Source organism: Lycium ferocissimum, chromosome 7 (assembly GCF_029784015.1).
Source record: "Lycium ferocissimum isolate CSIRO_LF1 chromosome 7, AGI_CSIRO_Lferr_CH_V1, whole genome shotgun sequence".
Classification (NCBI taxonomy): domain Eukaryota; kingdom Viridiplantae; phylum Streptophyta; class Magnoliopsida; order Solanales; family Solanaceae; genus Lycium; species Lycium ferocissimum.
Window position 1 is genome coordinate 41,248,156 of NC_081348.1, and position 6,952 is coordinate 41,255,107.

The window sequence follows — 6,952 nt, forward strand, 5'->3', positions numbered from 1 at the left end:
GGCGCAAAAAAAAGATACAGAAGCAGTTTTTGCGCGGATTGTCCTTCATTTGGGGTGGTCTTTAATTTTTACCCTTTAAATTAGCTTGCCTTTAAGTTTTCATTTTTCCTCAAATCGCTGCCTTTAATTTTTACCCTCCGCCTTTGAGACAGAATTTGGACGTTAAGGCAGAATTTGCATGGACAAAATTTGCAAAACTGTCCATGCAAATTCGTACTCTTTTTGGGATATTTTATGAAACTGTTACAAACTTGTAATTTTAAACTACAGAAACAAAATTTATAAAGTTTATTGGTTGTTCGTAACAAAAAAAGAACGCTGAAAAAATATAATAGTAACTTATTATTTTTTGTTAAACGAGTTTGAACCACTTTCTCCATGAATTTAAAAGCAAATGACAAAAAGAGAGGACTTTGTTCGTATTTTTAAATTATTTACGACTAATAAAAACTTATCCACCTAAATAAATAAATTTAGAGTATATTCAAACGACCACCAACAGACATAGGTTTGTTAGTGTACAACCACCGTTCCTATCGTGGTAGCCTTAAAATGAACCTAACACTAATGATTCTTGTAATTTAGAGCACAAAAAAAAATCAGTGATGTTAGGTTTATCTTTAAACGAGCTTTTAGAAGATTGATTTGAAATGTCAAAAATAGTAAATTGCCCTATTCTAATATGAAAGTTGACGAGCACGGTGTTGAAACAGAAAAAAAGAACCGGTTAGTTAAGGAAGAAAAGGGCCAAATCTTTTCTTCTTATTTTCTCTTTATTTATCTTTCTAAGTTAAAGTTGCATTGATAGTTTAAAAACTACTTATGTAATCAAATTATTTATTAGATAATTAAAAAAAATATATTTCTTAGTAACCATTTATTGATACTGATTAAAATATTAAGTAACATACTATTACAGGTTAAAAACCATCGATAATATTAAAAAAAAAAAATTACACAATCCATTCATAACTTATAAGAAAGCATTTTCATGATTTAATTTGGCTACGAAAAAGGGTGAGTTGATTATCTCAATTAACCCCCTAAAGGGTCATTTGGTCGGAGGAATTAGGTGGATGGATTATCCCGATTAAGAATTTGGGAATAACTTTATCTCATATTTTAATTGGAGGTATTAGCTAAAACCTATATAAAAATCAAAACTTTAATTTTGATAACTTATGAGGGTGGAATAAATTATTCAAATTATATTCCTGTTTTTAATTTTAAGGTTATCATCCTGGGATGTCCGGTTTCAAACCAAACGGCCCTTAAGTGCATCGAGGGTCAAGGGATTAATTGTGCATTTGAAAATGAAACGACGCAAAGTCAAAAAAAAAGTTTCCAAAGAAGCAATTATATTATACAGTTGCTCGGTTGCTCCTCCTTATTTTAGTCGCACTTGTCTGACATGACAATTTTAATATACAATTATATTTTATTTTACTAATTTACCTTTTTACCTCTTGATTTGACACGTTTGTTATAAAAAGGGGTTAAATATGTGTGTAATACTAGTAGTTTTTTTTCGAGAAATAGGTAGAGGCGTTTTTTTTTTTTTTTTTTACTTATTTGATATTGTAAAATTCCCATACACCTTTTTATTGAACTAAAATATTCTACTTAGAAAAATTTAAGAATTTCTTTCAAACATAGGGAATATATATTTTGCTGTTCGGCTTCAACTGGTGCTTGCGGTTGGTGGTGGGAAATGGGAAATTGGGAATGGAATAACTAGTAAGATGGTTTATGACTTTTCCAATGAACCTAAAAAACAAATACTAAAAAGAATATTATTATTAGGTGGACGTTTCTGTTGGAGGATTACCAATTTCACCAACTGTTAAAATGAATCAGTCTTTGAATTATAATTTTTGTGTAGAAGACTGGACTTGTCAAATCATGTCGAGTTCATTCATCTAGATTCATTAAATTTTAATGAAAAAAATATCCATATAATTAGATCATTAAAAAGTAATTACAGATAATGATATCAAATAAGCATTTACTAGTAATAATTAAAAATAGATAGTAAGTAACCTTAAATTATAGATATTGATAGGGTATATATTATCATGTTATCGGTGCATATAACTTAAACCCTTCATTTAATGAGATAATATATCATATGGTCACTCAACTAAGGTACTTCACACAAAAAGTCACTCAACTATTGGTATTTTCACTCAGAAAGTCACACAACCTATTTAAGTGATTTTTTTCATTAAATTTTGCTAACATGAAATTTTTAATATCTAAATTTACACAAAGAGAGAATACACACACTTCTGCAAATGTATCAAAGAACAACAAAGTTTAATAAAATTTTATTTGGGTTCACTGCTCAAATTCTCAAAGTCCACCAACACAGTTAGGGGTGGCCATAAATACCGAAAACAGAAAAATCAGACTGAACCGAATCAAACCAAATCGAATTTTAAGAAATCGAACTGAACTGAATTAATTTGGTGCAATGTTCGGTGTCTACTTTCAAAAAATCGAACCGAAATTTGAGAAAACAGAACCGAAAAATCGAAGAACCTAACGTCCACCCCTAGTTTGTAAGACTATTGCTGCCTGCTATACAAATATTTCATGTTTCATAAGTATTCATCATCATCAAACATTTCTAGCAGAATTGTAAGCGTGATGTTCCAGAAATTTCATTTTAATCTTGGTTGTCTGCAACTTCATTTTGTAAAATGATTTTCAAGAAGTTTATGAAACTGATGCAGTAAATTTCCATGCCATAGCTGCATGGAATTGAAACTATTGTGCAATTCAAGGGCATCTTATTAAAGCAAAGTTACTATTTCTCATCTTGTGAACTCATAATTCAACACTGATATGTGACATGAACTTCATGCACGCTAAAATCTATGAACATATGTATATTTTTTTATGCAGTGTCTTGTTCATGCTTAAGCTAGAAAAACCGAACTAGAAAAACCGAAACCGAACCGAATTAGTTTGGTGCCCTGTTCGGTGTCCACTTTCAAAAAATCGAACCGAAGAATCGAACGCTCACCCCTAGAATCAACTGTATTGTTAATTGTACTTTTTGTGCGGATTGCCCTTCAAAAGCACTGGTCTTTAATTTTTGTCCTTCGCTTAATACCCCAAAGTTATGGGTTTGAACCCCAGCTCGGTGAAAAAAGGAAGGAGTTTCGCAAGGCAGAGGTTTGGATTCCCAAGGCATGCAAAACTTTGCTTGAGGCCTAACTTTGCTACAAAACTCTGCGTTGCGATTTTTTTTTTTGACTGAGCTGGGGTTCGAACCCCAAACCTCATGGCATTAGGCGTAGGGCAAAAATTAAAGACCAGTGCCTTTGAAGTTTGAAGAGTAATCGTGCAAATGTTGCATCATTTTTTACGTGGATTGTCCTTCTTCTAGGGTGTTCATTAATTTTTGCCCCTCAAATTGTCGGTCTTTAATTTTTTCCCTCCGATTAAAAAGGTGGCCGAAAATATCTCAAGGTTTTGGGTTCGAACCCCCGCTCAGTCAAAAAAATAATAATTTCGCAATGCAAGGCTTTTGCAAAAAATCTATCTTATGCGATAGACTTTGCCTGAAGACATAACTAAAAGTTTGCCTTGCAAGGCAAAGTCTGCCGCCTTCAGCATAAGTTCTATGTAACTTCGCCCGAATAGGCATAGGTTGAAACCTATGCCTTGTGAAATTATTATTATTATTTTCGACTCTGCTAGATTTCAAACCGTAACCTCGGGATATTTTCAGCCACCATTTTAAACAACGGGCAAAAATTAAAGACCAGCAAATTGAGGGGCAAAAATCAAAGACCAGTCCGTATGAAGGGCAATCGTGCAAATTGCCTATTTTGTATTCCACTAGATGTTGAATAATTAAGAATTTGGAGATGAGTGAGAGGAGGAATCTATTGTAATTTTAAGTGTGAGAGAGGATGAGTCAGGAGAGAACAAGGGGAAAAAAAAGGGTCTTGGTTAATACATTTTTAGCGGGTGGGGTCAAGAAATTAATTAACATGGGTATTTTTTTTTTTTTTTTTTTTTTTTTTTTGCTTTAAATAAAAATTTCACGCAAACAAAATTTGATGAAAAATTCACTTAAATAGGTTGGGTGACTTTCTGAGTGAAGTAGCAATAATTAAGTGACGTTTGGGTTAGAAAACAAAGTGAGTGGCTTTTGGGTTAGAAAACAAAGTTGAGTGACTTACTGAGTGAAATATCCTTGATTGAGTGACCATATGATTATCTCTTCATTTAATCCCTTTCATTTCAACAAGTCTCGAAACAAAGTTAAGGTGAATAACATAAGTTCAACCTTTTATAAAGTGTGAAATTAATAAATTAAAAATAAAACTGCTATTTGATAAATCAAGTTAAAAATATCAATCAATTATATAAAATTTTTAAAAACTGGCCCTGTATATAAGTTAAATTAAATTCCCGGGTAAAATTACTCTTTTTACTAGAGCATAATAATTACATAAACTTTAGTTGTACTTTAGAGGATGAGAAAATTGCGGTGGGTGTCACGATAAGTCGAGCATCTTCATAATTATTAAACCATGTGAACACTTGCCTTTTCATCTGCAATCTCTTTAACTTTTCAACTATAGACCTTATGATCTTAATGCAACAAACAAGTTATTGTAAAAATAAAGTTAAAAGTTCAACCAATTGAGCTGTATTGAATTATTAGACAGCTGAAGCGATCACTGATGCGTGAATGACGGGCTTGACATTATATCGTTTCAGCTAAATCTTAGCAAGTTATCAACATTTTAATTGCAGATTTGATGCCCTTTTGGGAAATGAGTACATCTCTGCAGTCCTAAATCTCGACAACAAATTAAAGGCCTTCTCCCTGTTCCTTTTCTCCTGGCGGGAAGTGAATCATCATTTATGAAATAGAATTTATTTAAGTTGTATACACTGATAAGACGTCTATCTCAAACAACCTCTCTACCCTCACAGGTTAGATAAGGTTGCGTAAACAATCCCTTTCCTGGACCTCACCTGTGAAATTACACAGGGTGAATGGGCAATGTTGTAGTTGCTGTTCGTACACTAGTACTATTAGTGTAATTTTATTATGTTGAAGCGAAGTCTATTTCATCTAAAAGATTTAAGTTATTGAATTTTTTTCTTTATTTACCTAATTGTCTACAATACATATTTAATGTGCATTGTTAATTTTCCTTTTCATTGTCAATTACGTGAAATATTCTTTAATAATGCCGTAACTGTGAAATTCGAAATCAGAACCTATATCTGTTGTGGCGTTATATTAAAGTAGGTGATCATTATGTGTTGTTTTAACTCAAGTTCACTGTATATCTGGAATAAGTTTGGGAAAAAGATAAATTGTTAAATCCAAGCAGTTATTGTTAAAAGTACATGGAAGTTGCTTCAACCGACAAGGGGCATGGCCACTCATTTAACTTTTCATAAAACTTCTCTTTCTTTGGTCCCTTCCGTGATGAATGCATTTTTTTTTATTCCCTTTCTCAAAGAAAATTCTCAAAATAAGTATAAAATTAAAATTAAAAAAATTTATCTCAAAATAAGTGTCACTTTGGAATTCAAGACCAAAATTGATATGTGTTTCCAACTACACCCTTAACATTAAGGGCCTGTTTGGAAAGCCACCTGGTAATTGGAATTGGTGTAATTACTAGGGTAGTAATTACACAGCCTAGTAATTACACAGTAGTATAATTACAACGACGCATGTTTGTTTATTATAACGTAATTACGATTGTAATTACAAGCATCTTTTTGGTTACAAGTGTAATTACACGATCGTTTAATTTAAAAATAAAATTTAATTATAAAAAAATTAAAATTAATATTTAAAAAATATTGCCTTTATAAATGATATTAAATTAGTTATTTAATAACACATTGTTTCTTGAAAATATATTAATTGATAATAATATATTTGTAACTAATATTGTAACAAAAATAATTGATATATATTTTTCAAATTAATATTTAATTTTAATTAATTATAAAACTTAAAAGAAGATTTTTTTTGTGAGAACGTCATGGATTGGATGTTTGACAAAAAAATAATATTAACAAATATAATGCCATAACATTATTCAAATGTTTGACACAAAAAATTCATCAAATGTAAGTGAAAAATAAACAACATGCAATGTGAAAGCAAATAACTTAAAATTGAAAATATAACCTAAATTCAAAATCCAAAAGAAAAAGTTCAACATAATACTCTTATGTCAAATTCCAACATTACATAATTAAGTTCCAACGTAACTTAAGTAAATAATTCAAAAGATAGGAAAAATATAAGTCTATAACCTCATTCACAATGAAATTCTACTTTAATAACGTCACCCATTATATGTCAAGTTTGTTAATAACTCATTCTTTCCAATATTAAGAGGTGTAGTTTCAAATATTAGAATAATAACACGGTTATGCTAAATGAATAAAATAAAAAAAATACGAGCAATTACAATTTGGAATCCGTAAGTAAAGGTTGGGAATGAAAAGAAAGAAAATGAAAAATAAATAATATAAAAAGAAAAATACATTTTAAAAAATAAAAATAATAAAAAAGTAAAAATAAAAAAGAAATTAAAATAATAGAAATAAAAAAATATTAAAAATTAAAAAAATTAAAATAATAGAAATAAAATGAATTAAAAATAAAAATAAATTAAAGTAAAAAAATAAACAAACTAAAAAGTAACCCTGTAATTACACTATTACAGGGTGTAATTACACCCAATTCTCAGCCCCCCCTTGAGAATTGGAGAGTGTAATTACACCCTGTCAATTACACCCAATTTTCACCTAACTGTGTAATTACTTGGTTAAACAAACTGGCCAAACTGTGTAATTACACCCAATTCCAATTACCTGGGTGACTTTCCAAACAGGCCCTAAAGAAGTAGTCCTATTTAAGTTGCTTAATTCTAAAAAAATCATCTGATAAATA